At 47.0% G+C, this 20,991-nt stretch overlaps 1 protein-coding gene across 2 annotated transcripts in view; it reads left to right on the top strand.

Annotated features, from left to right (window-relative positions):
• Positions 1–20,991, top strand: part of ZBTB20 (zinc finger and BTB domain containing 20) — a 707,334-nt gene that overhangs the window by 24,624 nt on the left and 661,719 nt on the right. The window contains exon 2 of one of the 2 annotated variants that reach the window (XM_044284171.1): positions 20,828–20,900. The gene's annotated coding sequence lies outside the window, so the exon portion shown is untranslated. Of the gene's footprint in view, positions 1–20,827; positions 20,901–20,991 lie in introns of those variants that run through there. The other variant, XM_044284173.1, reaches the window with a different exon arrangement.

Here is a 20,991-nt window from a genome sequence, read left to right as displayed (position 1 = left end):
TGTATTTACAAAGTGTTTCAGCTTTTTATCTAGATTCATGAAAGTGACCTATAGGCCGACATTGACTAAGGCTACTTTCACACTTGCGTTAGGAGCGGATCCGTTTGCATAACTGTTTATTTCAGATCTGATTTTTCACTTCGGAAAACTCAGATCCGACAGTATATTCTAAACACAGAAGCGTTCCCATGGTGATGGGGACGCTTCATGTTAGAATATACTGAGAACTGTGTACACGACTGCCCCCTGCTGCCTGGCAGATGCTGCCAGGCAGCAGGGGGCAGACCCCCCCCCCTCCTGTATTTAACTTATTGGTGGCCAGTGCGGCCCCCCCTCCCTCCCCAGTATTAAATATGACCAGTGCGGCCTCCCCCTCCCTCCCTCCCCAGTATTAAATATGACCAGTGCGGCCCCCTCCCTCTATATTTATTGGTGGCCGGGCCAGTGCGGATTCCAAGTATTGTGAGCAGTGCGGCCTCCCCTCTCCCCCCCTAATTAAAATCACCCCCCCCCCCCCATCATTGGTGGCAGCGGAGAGTACCGATCGGAGTCCCAGTTTAAATCGCTGGGGCTCCGATCGGTTACCATGGCAACCAAGACGCTATTGCAGTCTTGGCTGCCATGGTTACTTGGCAATAAATACAAGCATTATACTTACCTGAAGAGCTGCGATGTCTGACCGGCCGGGCGCTCCTCCTACTGGTAAGTGACAGGTCTGTGCGGAGCATTGCCTATAGCACAGACCTGTCACTTACCAGTAGGAGGAGCGTCCGGCCGGTCAGACATCGCAGCTCTTCAGGTAAGTATAATGCTTGTATTTATTGCTAAGTAACCATGGCAGCCAAGACTGCAATAGCGTCTTGGTTGCCATGGTAACCGATCGGAGCCCCAGCGATTTAAACTGGGACTCCGATCGGTACTCTCCGCTGCCACCAATGATGGGGGGTGATTTTAATTAGGGGGGGAGAGGGGAGGCCGCACTGCTCACAATACTTGGAATCCGCACTGGCCGGCCACCAATAAATATAGAGGGAGGGGGCCGCACTGGTAATATTTAATACTGGGGAGGGAGGGAGGGGGAGGCCGCACTGGTCATATTTAATACTGGGGAGGGAGGGAGGGGGAGGCCGCCGCACTGGTAATATTTAATACTGGGGAGGGAGGGGGAGGCCGCACTGGTCATATTTAATACTGGGGAGGGAGGGAGGGAGGGGGAGGCCGCCGCACTGGTAATATTTAATACTGGGGAGGGAGGGGGGCCCGCACTGGCCACCAATAAGTTAATTACAGGAGGAGGGGGGGGGGTCTGCCCCCTGCTGCCTGGCAGCATCTGCCAGGCAGCAGGGGGCAGTCATGTACACAGTTCTCAGTATATTCTAACATGAAGCGTCCCCATCACCATGGGAACGCCTCTGTGTTAGAATATACTGTCGGATCTGAGGTTTACGATGTAACTCAAATCCGATGGTATATTCTAACATAGAGGCGTTCCCATGGTGATGGGGACGCTTCAAGTTAAAATATACCATCGGATCGGAGAAAACTCCGATCTGATGGGGACTCCTGACTTTGCATTGAAAGTCAATGGGGGACGGATCCGTTTGAAATTGCACCATATTGTGTCAACGTCAAACGGATCCGTCCCCATTGACTTGCATTGTAAGTCTGGACGGATCCGTTTGGCTCCGCACGGCCAGGCGGACACGAAAACGCTGCAAGCAGCGTTCAGGTGTCCGCCTGCTGAGCGGAGCGGAGGCCAAACGGTGCCAAACTGATGCATTCTGAGCGGATCCGCATCCACTCAGAATGCATTGGGGCTGTACGGATCCGTTCGGGGCCGCTTGTGAGAGCCTTCAAACGGAACTCACAAGCGGAGCCCCGAACGCTAGTGTGAAAGTAGCCTAAGAATGGCATAAGATTTTTTTATTTATTTTTTATTACATTTGATTTTACCAGAATTACAGACCAATGGCCTGTGTGTAAATATGTAACCGATCCCAGTCAACCTAAAAAAAACTTAAAAAAACGTTGAAAGTAAGAAGTTGGAGCAATTAGCGGAATGTGTATTAAAGATGCATGCCTGTTAATGACTGGCGCACTGAGACTGAGTCTAAAAGACTGCCTGTGAGAGGGCAGAGTGCTGCACCAAAATGAGTGTAGTTTTTTTGCTTTGCAAATGTGACTCAAACTGGAAGGCTACACCCATTGCGGGAAGCCATGTTTTTCATCAATCTTTACAACAGATGAGTGCGCAAATTTTTCATGTCATTATTTGCAACTATATAAAATGTGAATAAAACCCATAAATAACTACCAGACCGTTTATATATCAATTTATTACATGGTTCCAAAAACATATATAACATACATAATTAAAAAGGGGAAAGGGCGACGTCATCTGGAGGAAGGACACAGCGGATACAGAGTTCATATACATGTCCATAGACTCAAATGCATAAATTCACAATAAAGTTCAATCATGTCACATGACAAAGAACAATTACCCTCGCTGTGCTCCCTCCAGGATGGCGCCAACCCCAACGCGCGTTTCGGCGAACCTTCGTCTGGGGGTGGCATCATCACTGGGGGCCCCAGATTAAATACACCAGCCAACCAATCGCCATGAATCCAGCGATTATCATAATCTGTAAAACCTGTAGCTCTATACAATCCAATATGCAGACGTGCCAAATGACGCTGGAGAATCACATGATCGTAAACATCATGTGATTAAGTCACGTGATCGCCTCCATGAGTACGTGATGATGATGTCGGCATAGGATCGCGCTACACAGTATCGTGAAACCATGCCCCGGGCATCGGCGGTTACATTGCGCATGTCAGACCTAATAGCTGTCAGGATCCACCGCGTAGTATAAGGACCATTGTTTAAGGCCTTGCGCACACGACCGTTGTTTTGGTCCGCATCCGAGCCGCAGTATTTGCGGCTTGGATGCGGACCCATTCACTTCAATGGGGCCACAAAAGATGCGGACAGCACTCCGTGTCCTTTCCGCTTCCGTTGCTCCGTTCTGTGGTCCGCAAAAAAATATATAACCTGTCCTATTCTTGTTCGTTTTGCGGACAAGAATAGGCAGTTATATTAATGGGTGTCTGCGCCGTTCCGCGAATTGCAGAACGCACACGGATGCCATCCTTGTTTTGAGGACTGCAAAACACACAAAGGTCGTGTGCATGAGGCCGAAGAGGAATAGGAGAGACACAAAGGCACAGGGAAGGGAAAGAGAAAGAGGGGCGGCCGCCCTAAATTAAAAAAATTAATAGAAAAAACTGTAAATTTTCATTACACGATTAAGCGCATAATTACAAAAATAAACAATAACAAATTAATATTTATTTATTTATTAATTATTTTTATTGTAATTGTTCTTTGTCCAATTGATTGTTATGTGACACGATTGCACTTTATTGTGAATTCATGCACTTGAGTCTATGGACACATATATGAACTCTGTATCCGCTGTGTCCTTCCTCCAGATGATGTCGCTCTTTCCCTGCACTCTTACCCCTTTTTAATTATGCATGTTATATATGTTTTTGGAATCGTGTAATAAATTGATATTGATTTATAAGCGGTCTGGTAGTTATTTATGGGTTTTATTTGTTGGTTTTTACCATAGGCTTACGTGTGTACTCTTACCTATGAGAGTGACCAGTTAAAGGAACATAGAATCCTGCAGTTGGGGCAAAAAATTGGTTCTATATAAAATGTGAAGAGTAAGAAGCTGCGGAACAGAACAGCGCGTAATGGCGCGTGGCTGCACGACGTGCTTGTGAAGTTGTATAAAAATCTGAAAAAAATGTGTTTATTCAATGTATGCAAAAAAAAAAGTTCATTCTACAAAATTGCATTTTTTTTACACTGATTCAAAGTCACTGGTGGTTCAAAGCCGCATCCGGACTGAGCCCGCTGGAATCTGTGGTGGATGTTGCTGCGGTATATGAGGATAAACCACCAGCCGATCTGCGGCATTCAAAGTGGGAGACCGCAGAAGTCTCTGACTCTGCAAAATCGCAATGTGAACCAGGGGCGGACTGGCCATAGACCCTACAGGGAAACTTCCCTGTGGGCTGATGTCCAGAGGGCCACCTGGGCCCCTCTCACTGGTAAGTAATGATCTGATGCTCCCTGAGTTAATTAACACTACGAGGGTTAAGTACTTATGTACCTTGCTGGCGGCTTCAGGTGCGATTCAGCTGCATCGCCATCCTGAGGCAACCGGAGTAGAGGGACCGAACGTGGGAGCTGCCGCTGGCCACCACCGAGGGGCAGCTTCTGGGGAGCTATTTGTACTGCTGGAGTATTTTCTGCTGCATTGTGGTATTTGGTTCTGCTGGGTCAGTATTTTGTGCCACCATATGGTACTGCTGGCCCCTCTTACTTTGTAGCACCACCTTCTGTCTGTTTGGACCCGCCTACTACATGGGGCCACTTTTAGTTTTTTCCAGGGCCACTTTAAGTTCCCAGTCCACCCCTGATGTGAACATATTCTTAAGGTACACTTATTGGACAGACAGCCCTGGGGTCCTTTCCGCGTCTCGGGGCTGAATACACAAGGATTTCCAGTCCTTGATAATGTCACTAGGAAACTCAGTGATGCATTATGCTGTAGGGCACAGCGGCCATCTGTGTTGGGTTAATTGCACAGCATTGTAAAAACATGGTGCAGGCCCATTAACCCTTTCCTGACCGTCCAACGTAAATTTACGTCAGCAGCCAGGGAGTTAAAAATGGTTTTAAACAGCAGACACCTGGCACCAATGTCCGCCATCAGCGGTATTGCCTGTCAGAGATTTGTGACCACATTATCTGGATGCCCTAAAACCCAGAAGCGCACACAGACGGGGATGAGGGGAGCTGGAGCGTGCGTGCGGCAGCCCCTGTCCTCCTGTGTGACAGGAGGCTGCTTTGTATTAGTACTATACATACTATTAAAATATAACAATATTTTTCCAAAACGCCTTAACGGAAAAAAGTCGCTTCATATCCCACAAAAAAAATAAACAAAAAGTGATCAAAAAGTTGTATACACCCCAAAATGGTATTAATAAAAAGTAGAGGATTTTGGGGGGTACTATCTATCCTTGGGGAGAGAGTGACTTAGTCGGCGTGAGCAGCCTTATAGGCCATACATGCTGCTCTGGAATTCTGTGAAGAAAGGGATGCAAATGAGCTCTTAACAAGCTCCGCCTCTAATTCCACCTGATGTCAGGCAGCAATCCTACAAGTCAGTGTTTAACCCTTTAAATAGGCCTTGAGACATGACTCTGATAATAAATAAGCCAGCATCTCAGCTGCAGACAGCTGTTTTGGGGTGATTGCCCCTCATCAGTGCAAAGGTAGTACCCCTTCCCCTCAAATCCTGACTTAGGCCTCTCACCCAGTTAAGCTTGTACTCTCTGCTCTGCACTATGAGGGGCAATTACCCCGAAACAGCTGTCTGCAGATGAGGCGCTGGCTTACTTAATATCCGAGTCATGTCTCAAGGCCTGTTTAAAGGGTCGAACAGTGACTTATAGGAAAGCTGCCTTACATCTGGTGGCATCAGAGGCAGAACTTGAGCTCATTTGCATCTGATTCTTCAGATCGCCCAACAAAAAATGAGCATTCAAACCGCTCTGTACACAAAAACTTAGAGGGGTCAGAATATGGCCCCAATTTTTTTTTTTAAAGTTTGTTTTTGTTTTTTCAGTATTAAAACACAAGAGAAACTATGCATATGGTATCACCGTAATCGTACTGACTTGGAGGATAAAACTGCAAAGGAAATGATAAAAAAAAAACATAAGATTGTGGTGGATTGGTGTTTTTGTTTTTTATAATTCCACCCCATTTGGAATTTTTTTATTTTTTATGCAACCATATGGTGCCATTAGAAAGTGCCTCTTGTCCCACAAAAAACCAAGCCCTCCTACGGCTATGTGAATAAAAAACTAAGGCCCCCTGCACACGAACGTGTGCACTTCGTGGTCGTGCTGCGGCCCGCAAAATGCGGGCCACAATGCACGAACACAGTCTGTGGGGCGGCCGCAGCGGATCGCGGACCTGTTCACTTGAATGGGTCCACGATCCGGCCGTTCCAGAAAAAAGATAGGACATGTTCTATCTTTTTGCGTTCCGCACCATTCCGCATCTCCGGATTTGCGGACCTATTCAAGTTAATGGGTCCGCATCCGTGATGCGGAATGCCCACGCAACGGCGCCCGTGTATTGCGGACCCCTGATCCTTTCACCGCAATGTGACTGACGTGTTCAGCTGCGCGCTGCATCTCCCACAGTCAAATAGAAATTAATGGAGGAGTGGTCGCACATGCGCAGTGCCACTCCTCGAGAACCTCTGCACTTGTGGTCAGACCCCCAGCAATCGCTTATCCCCCATCCTGTGGACCTGCCAGTAGTTGTTCAGTTTCGCTGCAGCGCCACCATAGGTGTGATTAAGCATTACACAGTGTCCGGATGACCGGACAGGTCCTGCAGAGCCGAGGACCTCGAACAGAGGAGCCTCCTCCATTAACCCAGGTGTAGGGCAATGGGTTTTGTAAACTGGACAACCCCTTTAAATGTTTTACTGCATAGCTGTAGATGGAGGGACGATTTGTTGGAAATCATAAGGAAGTTGAGGACACAGTCAGCATTCTGGGGGAAGGCTCGGCGAGGAACGTTTACCAAAGGAAAAGTATGAGAGAGTAATTTATAACTAGGGAAAAGGTCAGCGCCACAATCGCAACAGGCAGGAAGCCGAGGGCGAGATGAATCCCATTTCACAGTGTCCAGCGATGCAGAGGAGAACATTATATTTACAGAGAGAGTCTATAGTGCCAGGGTGTGAGTCACGCGCAGCCAGGATGTGCACGTACAGGGATTGAAGGGCCCTATGTGCTCAGCAGATGCTTTCTGACGTATTCCTGGGAGCGATGCGCTCTGCACACCAGCCGTGGTCCGGAACAATACATTGTGCTCTATATCCAGATGAAGCTGCCATTGTAGAGGTCCTGGCGCTCTCTCGATGGCACAGCTGGAGTGCAGGTGTCCCCAGACTATGTGGTGCATAAAGGAGTGCACCACCAATGAGGCCTTGGGCAGCACCAGGTAGGGGCAGCAGAAGGGCCATGGGGAATGAGCGCTTCCATTGGGGGGAGCCGCTGTTTCAGTTTTTGCCTCAGGCAGCAGAAAGGCTAGGTGCACCCCTGGGTACATGTCTCCTCTGCCATAAGGAATGCTTATGTTATACGGTGGCTCAGGTAACCTGTTATTTAGGTGTGCGTCCACAGAAGGCCGATTGTTCCCTACTGAAATTTGCATATCGCTGCGGACTGGCCCCTAAGTATTGCAGGAGGTTGAAATCCGCAGCATAAATTCACACACTGCAGATCTGCTGCAGATTTTTTTTTTTTTCTGCACTGCATGGATTTGATTTGCTAAAATGTCATCTACTTTGCTGCCTGTGGACCCCAGTGGGTTTGTCTGCTTAGTACAACCGCCTATTTCATATTCCTGTAAGGACGTATGAAGGTAAAAATGGGACCCCTAAGTCTACCTGCACACGATGCAGATTATGTGTGTTATTTCTGTGCAGACCTTTGTGTGGAAAAAACTGTGTAAGGCCTCTTGCACACGGCCGTTGTGGTTCTGTTCCGTGCATTTGCACGGGCAACGTCCATGCGGCGGCCGGAACGGATCCAGACCCATTCAACTTGAATGGGTCTGTGATCCGCCCGTTCCGCAAAAAGATAGAACAAGTTCTATATATTTTTTTTTTTGAGCGGAACGGAAGCACTCCGTAGTGCCTCCGTGGGGTTCGTACCGTGCTTCCGTTCCGCACCGATTCTCTGGATCTGCGGACCCATTCAAGTGAATGGGTCCGCATCCATGATGCAGGATACACATGGCCAGTGCGCCGTGTATTGCGGAACCGCCGTATGCGGCCAGCAGTACAGCCACGGGAGCACAACGGCCGTGTGCAAGAGGCCTAATACAGTACCAGCAAAGTGAATGCATGAGTTTTCAGAAATCTCATGTACACTTTGCTTTTCTGTGCAGAAATTGACCTAACGTGCAGATTTTAAAATGGGGCTGTTAACATCCACAACAAAAACTGCAATATTTGATGTGGCTTTCAGGCGGATTCTCTGCACACAAACATGCATGGTGGGCAGGTATCCTTACCCTAAGTTCACACTTGAGCGTTTTACAGCGCGTTTGAACGCGCTGTAAAACGCCCGACGCATAAACAAGTTCTTGAGCTTTTTTTGGGGTGTTTGTCGCGCGTTTTGGCCATAGACTCATTGGACAACACTGCAGTCAATCACACAAACGCGCGTTTACTATTGCAAAAAACGTGCATAAAAACGCGCGACAAATACGCGCGTAAAAGGCGCGTCTCAGAAACGCTCAGGTGTGAACCCAGGGTTAGGCTAGGTTAACACGGACTATTACCCTAAGTTCACACCTGAGCGTTTTACAGCACGTTCAAACGCGCTGTAAGACGCTCAACACATGAAAACCAATACTTCCCTATGGGAATGGTTCTCACCTGGGCGTTTTACAGCGCGTACGATCACGCTGTAAAACGCCCGACGCATAATCAAGTACTTGAGCTTCTTTGGGGCGTTTTGACGCGCGTTTGTGGCCATAGGACACTGCAGTCAATGACACAAACGCGCGTCAAACGCGCGTTTACGATTACAAAAAACGCGCATAAAAACGCTCAGGTGTGAAAGCAGGGTTAAGGGCAAAAATCCTTGCCCAAAAATGCATGTAGAGCTCCCCCATTGCTTTCAATGACAATCTGCATTTTAATCCATAAGGCACTGTCTTAAAAACCACACTGCGGAAGTGTCCTGTCCATTCTTGACGCCGATTCCGCACAGAATTAGCATCCAGAATTTCATAAAAAAATGGCTAGGAATGAAAATCCTAACCAAAACCTTGTTAAAAAAAAATGTCAGGTGCAGATTCTGCAACAGTTTTATTTCTTTTTTTCTCTCGCCCAAAATACTCTGTGTGAACCTAGCCTAAGGCTACTTTCACACTAGCGGCAGGACGGATGCAACAGGCTGTTCACCCTGTCGGATCCGTCCTGCCGCTATTTCGCCGGACCGCCGCTCCGTCCCCATTGACTATAATAGGGATGGCGACGGAGCTCCGGCGCAGCACAGCAGTGCACGGTGAAAGTCCGCCAGACTAAAAGTACTGCATCCAACTTTTTAGTCCGGCGGCTTCTCGCCGTGCACTGCCATTCTGCGCCGGGGCTCTGCCCTGCCCCCATTATAGTCAATGGGGACGGTCCGGCGGCACGGCGAAATAGCGGCAGGATGGATCCGACAGGGTGAACAGCCTGTCGGATCGGTCCTGCGACTAGTGTGAAAGTGCCCTAAGGGTTCCTGCACACGAGTGCAGATTCCGAAACAGAAAATATGCAACGCTTTTCCAGTAGATTTCTGTGCGTTTCTGTACCATAAACCTCATACGTGGCGATTTTGATTCTGTTTCGCCACAGATCTCACCCGATCTTATTGAAAAGGATAAAATCTGCACAATTAATTGACATGCTGCAGATTTTTAAATCCACATGGAAGAAAGAAGCAAAATGGGCGTGAGACTTGTGAAATCTGATACGCTTTGCTGGTACTGTATTACACTGCGGGTTTTCTGCACGTAAATCCGCTTGTAAAAAAGGAGGGTAATCCGCATCATGTGCAGGTCCCCTTACAGGCCTAGTGGCCTTGCTGTACGTTTACATGGACCTCAGTGGGGGGGCAGACTGGCCATAGACCCTACAGGGAAAATTCGCCTTTAATGTTAAACTCCCTGAAACCCCCTTAACATCCTGGACCTCTCCTTTAAGGGGTCTCCACTATTTCTTCCAATAAATCAACACAGTTTTCTCTTACAACTTCTTGCATCCAGCAATTATCTTGAGCTTTGTTCTGGGATGTGGGGTTAGGAGCAGAATCTAAGCCGAGGATCGGTTTACAGCCTCCGGAGCTGCAATCCTCTACAAGGAAAATGAAAGAGATTGAATCCAGCAATGGCGATTGGACTGATTCCACACGTTACACCAGGCATTACTAGAAGAGTGAAGATGTTCCCGCCGGCATACCGTTTCCTTCCAGCCTCGTAGTTTTGCAGTAGCCCTGACTCGCTAGGTAAAATGCTTCATTAAAACTGAATTACGGTTTACTTTCCGAGGAGAAGCCTGGTTAATATTTCAGGATATTGAACACCAAACCGCTGTTAATCTTTAAGTAATGCATTTACTTAGCTGACATATACCCTCCGATGGGACCCCCAGTCACTAGACATGACTATCAGAGCGCCATAGGAAGAGCCGGCTGCGCTGTATACGACGCCTGTGCAGGGCACTTGGCCCTTCTGCCGGCAGCCGAGGGGTTACAATCATTTGACATGTGTGCGCGCTTGAGAAAATCCTCTCGGATAAGTGAATCTTTGTTAATGTATGTATTTCCTCTGGTGATTCAGGTCAGCGTTTCCGAGTCCTCACATAACCTTTTAAGTGCCTTGCATACATACAGCAGAGCACTTCACTCCAGAAGCACACGCAGATCTCACATACATTGTTCCTGACGCTTCCCTGTCAATTGCCGCTTCACCGGCGAGCCCTTCTGATAATGGAGACGTCTCTTAAACAGGCGAGATGATGGTTTTTAAAGGCTATAGAGACTGAAGGATTGTTTAGCTGACGAACGGCGTAGGATATGGTCGATCATTGACCAAAGACTCAGCGAGATAATTGCATTTATATTGTGTAGGGAAGCCTACCTGTGGAACATACGGGACGCGATTCTTCTCATAGGGAAGACTTATGCCCTCCATGACGGAACGTCCCCTCCTGAAAGGAGGCCGACCATCTGAAATATGTTTTAAGGACAGTAGTACCTCCTTACCAGAAGTTCAGGACCCGTATATATTTCTGTTTTCTATGGGATAATGTAACGGAGCGTCTAAATTGACTTGCATATTTCCTGGTTGTCCATAAAAGCCTCTGACCATCGGTGGAGAAGAAGTTCCTGTTCCTGCAGGACAATAGGGTTGCACATAGGCCTCATCTTATCCCTTCTATCACACTGTATATAACCCACCGCTCAGACATGCTTGTATGAGAGTATATTTCAGTGTGTACTAGTTTAGGGTGGGCATTGTTTCCAGTAAATGCCCCCCCCCCAACTCAGGTGGCCCTTCGAGGATTGCAACCTGGGGTTATTATTAGTGGTTAAAGGGCATCTGTCAGCAGTTTTGTACCTATGACACTGGCTGACCTGTTACATGTGCGCTCGGCAGCGGAAGGCATCTGTGCTTGTACCATGTTCATATGTGCCCACATTGCTGAGTGAAATTAAGTTTTTTTATTTATGCAAATGAGCCACTAGGCGCAACGGGAGGCGTTACCATTACACCTAGAGGCTCAGCTCTCTCTGCAACGGCTGCACCCTCTGCACTTCAACAGGCAGTGTGAACATCATCATGCTGAGAGCCTCACCAATCACGAAAACGGGGGGACCCCCTACAGCCCATCTGAAATGAACGGAGTGGCCGGTTGGACATGGGTGTGGCTGCTCCATTCATTTCTATGAACATTCTGGAGATAGCATAGAACATGTGCAACCGGGCGCTCCATTCATTTCAGGGGGGCTGCACGGAGTACGGGCCCCTGTTCTTGTGATTGGTGGGAATCCCAGCAGTAGGACCCGCAGGATAAGGGATAACTTGACCCAACCGGAATACCCCTTTAAATGTGCAGCATGTTCAATTACACAGTGCAGAAAGTGAAATCTGTGACAAATTACGTCTTGAGTGCCTGTTGCCTAGATCTAAGGGTTCTCCAACAAGGGCCCAATGTGTATGTTCACATGCAGCAGATTTGTTACGGACATTTCTGCGACTGGGGTTGTTTTGGCGGGAAGCACATGGATTTCTGTAAGCCCTAGTGGGACGCTTGGGACAATTGCAGAAACCTGCTGCATGTGAATACACCGTATGTAATAGAGCGGAGGCATCCTCGGGCCGGGAGAGGTCGGTAGATACCTGCACTCAGGTGGTTTTTCATACTTCTCAAAGTCTGTCCTAAGTTGAGAATTGATGGTCCCTCCGTAACAGATTTTCGTCAGATCCTCCTTTCTATATTACATTTCCATAATTTAATTTGTTTTGCTGGGATTACCATGCCTTCAAAATATTTGTCAAAACATTCTGTGTATGTTTCATACATCAAGCCTCGGCTGACTCACAAGCACGCAGCTTTTAAACCCAAATGAGATTTCCAATGCTCTGACTGAGTTTAGAGAGCGGGGAAATTATCCACATCTGCTGTTATTTGTTTGTGATGTGGAAGACCAGCGAAGTAAACAAACAGTCGGCGAGCCCGCAGTCCTCCTCACCAGAGCGCATATCCCGCTCCAGCAACGCGCAGGTTAAAGGGAGACCCAGATCTGATTTATTAGTAGTAATAAGGCAGAGCAACTGGACTTGACGTTTTGCTATTCATCCGGCTGGCTTTCTCCATTCGAATGACTTGTTCAAGAAATCTCCGGCATTAAATACAGGTGATTCATGCCACAGTCAGCATCATAATCGTGCCACAGTTTATCATAATCAACACGCAGTCAAGGACCTCATGGTGCAGTTTGCTATTAAGGGTGATTAAACTGCTATGGGAGAGGTTTTAGAACAGCATTGTAAGTGGCAGACAATAGGTATCACACCTTTCCTTCTCTATTCAAGCTCAGTTTCTCTAGAAGTCATAAATAGCCTCGTTCAGACTTGCGACATCTATCAAAAACCCTGTAAGTCCTAATAGTTGAGCGCCCTAAATGGTGGTGACCCTCATGTACGTGAGAGAAAAATGCATTGATACTGTATTTGAAAATGTGATCTGCTATGGTACCAAGGTCACCGATGACCCCAGCAAACGGTTGTCCAGGATTAGAAATCGGGACTGTTTTTGTCCAGAAATAGCACTGCTCCATCCACAGGCCGTGCCTAGCAGCTCGTAGCTCAGCTCCACTGAAGTCACTGAGACCAATTCCAGACTCGGCCCATGGACAAATGTTGCACTGTTTCTGAGAGACGACGGCCACGGTTTTTCTAATTTTTGGTAAACTCTTTGAAATTCTTTGTTGCTCCACCACAATTCTGAAGGGAAGTACAGACTTTATTATTTTTGCAGTATAGGGGGCTCAGGGGTATTTGTTGTTCTCAGAAGCTACATTAAAGGTGCCATCAGCTGGCTAATTAAGGTCTTGTTCACATTGGCCCTGGCAAACAGCTGGTTTACTGGGAGTAGCCACGGTCAGCCAGCCTGCTGGAGGCAGATGTAGTATTACATGACATAAGGACGGAAGGCACTTGTACAGTGGCCTATCCTTAGGATAGGTCATAGGTGTCAGATAGGTGGGGGTCCGGCACATGACACCTCCCTTTTGGGTGCTGGCAGCTATACAGTGGGCGGAGCAGAGGATGAATGCGTTGTGTAATCACCAGTGGCGGCATACTGAAGCCCGCCTCCCGTTCACTTGAATAGGTGCTGATCTGCAGTGCCCCGCCACAGGGGTGTCCGCTTCTGGCTTCAGCAACTGCCCAAAACAGCTAAGAGGGGGGGTTATTGGATATTGATGACCTATCCTAACGATAGCTCATCAGTATCTGTACTGTCAGGGCTTGTCTTCATGATACGGCTCCTTTTCGTAACTATATTTCAGTGAGTTATTACAGAGTAGATGGCAGACCACACCTTCTTCAGATTTACATGCCTCCATTGTGACCTCCGCGGCAGGGAGCAGGGCAGTGAGGAAGTATCATCCCTTTGGACAATCCATGCAAACATGACCATCGAGGTGGTCCCACACATGCTCAGTTGGGTTCAAGTCTGAGGAATTAGGGCTCTGAGTAGTACTGGGAAATCTTGGTCATGATCTTCTAACCAATGTCAGGCATATCTAGCTGTGTGACATGTCGCATTGTCTTGCTGGTAGATTCCTCCCCCGCCCGAGGGAGACAATCAGCATGTATGGGTGTATGTGATCTGCAAGGATGGATTGGTATCTAAAACGGTGTAGAGTGCCTTCCACATGGACGAGTGGCCCAGAGAATGCCATGAAAACCTTCCCCAGACCATAATGCTGCCCCCACCAGATTCTGTTTTCTTTTTAGAGTGTTCGTTCCCTGATGTTTCTCACCTGACACGCCAACAGAAAATGGAACTCATTGGAGAAGGCAACCCTTTACCAATCAGTGGAGGTCCAATTCCGATACTGCCCTGAACAATTTAAGCCTTTTCTATCGATGCACCCTGGGTATCAGAGGTGCAGGGACCACCCATCTGCTCTGGAACCCCATACACAATAAGGTTTGCCAAAGTTTTATTTTAGACACACGTCTGGTGCCCCCGAGTTCTTTTTGGAGGTGAGCTGCTCCACTGTAGCGTGTCGGTCCGTCTTCGCACCCCACAGCCGACGTTCACCTCTCACAACAGTGGCACTTGATGCTCCGCAGTTATCACACCACTTATTCACAATGGCGCCATTTGTCCACTCATGATGCACTTTCAACCACAGTAGTACATGAACAGGTCACACTGCGCAGGTTCAGAAATACCGTAACTCGGAGACCGAAAGCCAATAATGATCTGTTCCTGCAACTCTGATAAATCGCCCCTTTTACCCATGACTGCAACGATGGATTGCAGTGGTTGCATAAGTGTGCACACCCTCTTATAACTGGGGATGTAGCTGTGTTCAGAATTAAGCAATTACATTCACAATCCTGTTAGATAGCAGTCAGCATACACCGGCCATCATGTAAAGGGCCTCTGATTAACCTCAAATAAAGTGCAGCTGCTCTAGTTGGTCTTTCCTGAAATGTTTTTAGTCACATCCCACAGCAGAAGACATGGTCCACAGAGAGCTTCCAAAGCATCAGAGGGATCTCATTGTTAGAAGTTATCAGTCAGGAGAAGGGGACAAAAGAATTTCCAAGGCATTAGCTATACCATGGAACACAGTGGAGACCGTCATCATCAAGTGGAGAAGATATGTCCCAACAGTGACATTACCAAGCACTGGACGTCCCTCCAAAACTGATGAAAAGACGAGAAGAAAACTAGTCTGGGAGCGACCAAGAGGCCTACAGCAACATTAAAGGAGCTGCAGGAACATCTGGCAAGTACTGGCTGTGTGGTCCATGTGACAACAATCTCCCGTATTCTTCATATGTCTGGGCTATGGGGTAGAGGGGCAAGACGAAAGCCTTTTCTTACCAAGAAAAAGATCCAAGCCTGGCTACATTTTGCAAAAAAAACATCTGAAGTCTCCCAAAAGCATGTGCAAAAAGGTGCTATGGTCTGATGAAACCAAGGTTGAACTTTACGGCCATAATTCCAAAAGAGATGTTTGGCGCTAAAACAACCCTGCCCATCACCAGAAGAACCCCATCCCCACAGTGAAGCATGGTGGTGGCAGCCTCGTGCCAAGGGGCTGTTCTTCTTCAGCTGGAACTGGGGCCTTAGTTAAGCTAGAGGGAATTCTGAACAGTTCCAAATACCAGTCAATATGGCCCAAAACCTTCAGGCTTCTGCTAGAAAGCTGAACATGACAACGACCCAAAGCATACATCCAAACCAACCAAGGAATGGCTTCACCAGAAGAAGATTACAGTTTTGGAATGGCCCAGACCTGAATCCGATTGACAATCTGTGGGGTTATCTGAAGAGGGCTGTGCCCAGGAGATGCCCTCGCAATCTGACAGATTAAGTGTTTTTGCAAAAAAGAGTGGGCAAATCTTGCCAAGTCAAAATGTGCCATGTTGATAGACTCATACCCAAAAAGACTGAGTGCTGGAATAAAATCAAAAGTTGCTTCAACAAAGTATTAGTTTGAGGGTGTGCACACTTATGCAACCATATTATTTTATTTTTATATTTTTTCTTCCTTCCACCTAAAAGATTTCAGTTTGTTTTTCAATTGAGTTGTACAGTTTATAGGTCACATTAAAGGTGGAAAAAGTTCTGAAATGATTTATCTTTGTCTCATTTTTTTTACATAACAGAAACCTGACATTTTAACAGGGGTGTGTAGACTTTTTATATCCAATGTATGTACACAGTGACTGCACCAGCAGAATAGTGAGTGCAGCTCTGGAGTATAATACAGGATGTAACTCAGGATCAGTACAGGATAAGTAATGTATGTACACAGTGACTGCACCAGCAGAATAGTGAGTGCAGCTCTGCAGTATAATACAGGATGTAACTCAGGATCAGTACAGGATAAGTAATGTATGTACACAGTGACTCCACCAGCAGAATAGTGAGTGCAGCTCTGGAGTATTATACAGGATGTAACTCAGGATCAGTACAGGATAAGTAATGTATGTACACAGTGACTGCACCAGCAGAATAGTGAGTGCAGCTCTGGAGTATAATACAGGATGTAACTCAGGATCAGTGCAGGATAAGTAATGTATGTACACAGTGACTGCACCAGCAGAATAGTGAGTGCAGCTCTAGAGTATAATACAGGATGTAACTGAGGATCAGTACAGGATAAGTAATGTATGTACACAGTGACTGCACCAGCAGAATAGTGAGTGCAGCTCTGGAGTATAATACAGGATGTAACTGAGGATCAGTACAGGATAAGTAATGTATGTACACAGTGACTGCACCAGCAGAATAGTGAGTGCAGCTCTGGGGTATAATACAGGATGTAACTCAGGATCAGTGCAGGATAAGTAATGTATGTACACAGTGACTGCACCAGCAGAATAGTGAGTGCAGCTCTGGAGTATTATACAGGATGTAACTCAGGATCAGTACAGGATAATAATGTATGTACACAGTGACTGTACCAGCAGAATAGTGAGTGCAGCTCTGGAGTATAATACAGGATGTAACTCAGGATCAGTACAGGATAAGTAATGTATGTACACAGTGACTGCACCAGCAGAATAGTGAGTGCAGCTCTGGAGTATAATACAGGATGTAACTCAGGATCAGTACAGGATAAGTAATGTATGTACACAGTGACTGCACCAGCAGAATAGTGAGTGCAGCTCTGGAGTATAATACAGGATGTAACTCAGGATCAGTACAGGATAAGTAATGTATGTACACAGTGACTCAATGTTTTATACTGTAGATGAACTGTAATAAACTGTAATATCCTTGATAATTGTGAACCTTTGATTTATGTGTGATTTTGGCTTGACTTACTTTGTACAGTTGGTTGTTGTTTGGATGCTGCATGCAGGTGTCAAAGTCAGTAACTTTAGGTTGTAGCGTCTGGGGGGGGGGGGGGGGGGCTGCTGGCAGGGGAATAGTTTTGGTCAGTTTATGTTACCCTTACCATGTCATCTGCTGACCACTGGAACAACCACCGATTTATAAGCATTTGGTCACCTAATTAAAAGTACCTATCCAAATAAATCTGTCTCCTGTCATTGCTCTGTTGTGTTTTGCCATGCTTCTTGTTCTGCTAGATTATTTTTAAGTATTAATTTCTGTGACGCATATACAACTCTGCTATACACACACACAGCACTGCGATACACAGATACAGGTTTGCCACACACAGATACAGCTATGCTATACACATGCAGTCTTGCTCCGCACACACACACACAGCTCTGCTACTCACAAATAGTTCCGTTACACACATACAACTTTGCTACACACTTACAGCCATGCTACATCCATTCAGCTCTGCTACACACATACAGTTCTGTAAAGGTCACTTACATTAGTTATAATGGATCTTTTTGTCTAGGGAGCAATCATTAGGAGAAATAAAATAGCTGTTGTCCTATTAGTGCACACAAAACCTGTCCTATTGACACAGGAGGACAAGTTACTTCAGGACACTGAGCTAAAGAGCTGCCTTATCCTCCTCTCTGCTTGTCAGGGATTATGATCCTGAATATGGCTTATAAGATCTTCAGCTTAATCTTTGCAGGATTGGAGATCATGAGGAGACATGAATCATAGAGATTACAGACAGGACAGACTGTGGTAATGGAGACTGCATACAAGTTCTGCTGCTCATTACTACATCCCCATCCGCCTCTCTGTACTTCATGTCTCCTCATGGACTCCATTTCTAGAGAGATTCAGCTGAAGATCATAATCCTTGACAAGCAGAGAGGAGGATGAGGCAGCTCTTTAGCTCGGTGCTCTGAGGTAACCCGTCCTGCTGTGTGATTAGGATAGGTTTTGTGTGCACTAATAGGACTGCGACCATTTTATTTCTCCTAATGATTGCTCCCCAGACAAAAACTAGCCATTATAGCTAATGAAAGGCGTTTCGGAATATATTTATAATAACTTAATATTTAAGTATTTTTATTTTCTTAATTCTTGGAGAACCCCTTTAAAAACGTGGTCAGGGTTTCTGCCCATGCTGGATCTCTGACTGCTGTTTATAAGACGCAGGCACTTTTTAGGCTACTTTCACACTTGCGTTCGGGGCTCCGCTTGTGAGTTCCGTTTGAAGGCTCTCACAAGCGGCCCCGAACGAATCCGTACAGCCCCAATGCATTCTGAGTGGATGCGGATCCGCTCAGAATGCATCAGTTTGGCACCGTTTGGCCTCCGCTCCGCTCAGCAGGTGGACACCCGAACGCAGCTTGCAGCGTTTTCGTGTCCGCCTGGCCGTCCGGAAGCCAGACGGATCCGTCCAGACTTACAATGCAAGTCAATGGGGACGGATCCGTTTGAAGTTGACACAATATGGTGCAATTTCAAACGGATCCGTCCCCCATTGACTTTCAATGTAAAGTCAGGAGTCCCTATTAATATACCATCAGATCGGAGTTTTCTCCAATCCGATGGTATATTTTAACTTGAAGCGTCCCCATCACCATGGTAACGCCTCTATGTTAGAATATACCATCGGATTTGAGTTACATTGTGAATCTCAGATCCGACAGTATATTCTAACACAGAGGCGTTCCCATGGTGATGGGGACGCTTCAAGTTAGAATATACTGAGAACTGTGTACATGACTGCCCCCTGCTGCCTGGCAGATGCTGCCAGGCAGCAGGGGGCAGACCCCCCCCCCTCCTGTATTTAACTTATTGGTGGCCAGTGCGGCCCCCCTCCCTCCCCAGTATTAATTGTAACCAGTGCGGCCCCCCTCCCTCTATATTCATTGGTGACCAGTGCGGCCCCCCTCCCTCCCCAGTATTAATTGTAACCAGTGCGGCCCCCCTCCCTCTATATTCATCTGTGGCCAGTGCGGATTCCCAGTATTAAATATGACCATTGCGGCCTCCCCCTCCCTCCCTCCCCAGTATTAAATATGACCAGTGTGGCCTCCCCCTCCCTCTATATTTATTGGTGGCCAGTGCGGATTCCAAGTATTGTGACCAGTGCGGCCTCCCCCCCCCCCCCCCCCATCATTGGTGGCAGCGGAGAGTACCGATCGGAGTCCCAGTTTAAATCGCTGGGGCTCCGATCGGTTACCATGGCAGCCAAGACGCTATTGCAGTCTTGGCTGCCATGGTTACTTAGCAATCTTAGCATTATACTTACCTGAAGAGCTGCGATGTCTGACCGGCCGGGAGCTCCTCCTACTGGTAAGTGAAAGGTCTGTGCGGCGCATTGCCTATAGCACAGACCTGTCACTTACCAGTAGGAGGAGCTCCCGGCCGGACACAGACATCGCCGCTCTTCAGGTAAGTATAATGCTAAGATTGCTAAGTAACCATGGCAGCCAAGACTGCAATAGCGTCTTGGCTGCCATGGTAACCGATCGGAGCCCCAGCGATTTAAACTGGGACTCCGATCGGTACTCTCCACTGCCACCAATGATGGGGGGGGGGGGGTGATTTTAATTAGGGGGGGGGGGGGGGAGAGGGGAGGCCGCACTGGTCACAATACTTGGAATCCGCACTGGCCACCAATGAAAATAGAGTGAGGGGGAGGCCGCACTGGTCATATTTAATACTGGGAATCCGCACTGGCCACAGATGAATATAGAGGGAGGGGGGCCGCACTGGTTACAATTAATACTGGGGAGAGAGGGGGGGCTGCACTGGCCACCAATAAGTTAAATACAGGAGGGGGGGGTCTGCCCCCTGCTGCCTGGCAGCAGGGGGCAGTCATGTACACAGTTCTCAGTATATTCTAACTTGAAGCATCCCCATCACCATGGGAACGCTTCTGTGTTTAGAATATACTGTCGGATCTGAGTTTTCCGAAGTGAAAAATCAGATCTGAAATAAACAGTTATGCAGACGGATCCGTTCTGAACGGATGCAAGCGTTTGCATTATAGGAGCGGATCCGTCTGTGCAGACACCAGACGGATCCGCTCCTAACGCAAGTGTGAAAGTAGCCTTTAGCAAGATTTTTTAAAGTGAAAAATATGTTCTATCATCCACAAATTAGAGCAATCACATTTTCACTAACACGATCTTTCCAGCTCTTCTGTTCTCTGCAGTGTGCGGAGCTACACATTTTTATAGGAGTTTTAGAAACTGTGAAAAGATATCTTAGGTAAAAAAATAAAATAAAAATAGTAATAAAAACATAGTATTTTTACTAGTTAAAAAATACAGTAGAAGCGTCTCTCCTAGAAGAGAATGTTTTTCTTCTGGTTGTGTATCAGTGACACCAGATTTTTTTTACTTCTTGTATCGAGTAGAATGGTTGTCGGACTGAGCGCCATATTTATTATGCAGTCGCTGCGGCGTGGCAAGTCGCGCTCTCTGCGATGTGCCAGTACATGTGTTTGTCACCACAGTTTTTACTTAGATTTTTTTTTTTCTCTTTTTTTGCCAACTTGACTCCAGGGTTTCAGATGGCTGCTGCTTTATTCATCTGATCGAAGTTCCGTCTGCTCCACCTAGCGTGCAGGAATCAAATGTAAGTTTAAGCTTTGTAGTTTGTTAATCCAGTTTATATTTTGTACTGTTGAGTGCAGTTTGCAAGATCTCTGCTTGCTGTTAATGAATGA

This window comes from Bufo gargarizans, chromosome 3 (assembly GCF_014858855.1).
Source record: "Bufo gargarizans isolate SCDJY-AF-19 chromosome 3, ASM1485885v1, whole genome shotgun sequence".
Classification (NCBI taxonomy): domain Eukaryota; kingdom Metazoa; phylum Chordata; class Amphibia; order Anura; family Bufonidae; genus Bufo; species Bufo gargarizans.
This window is presented reverse-complemented; position numbering and strand designations above follow the sequence as displayed.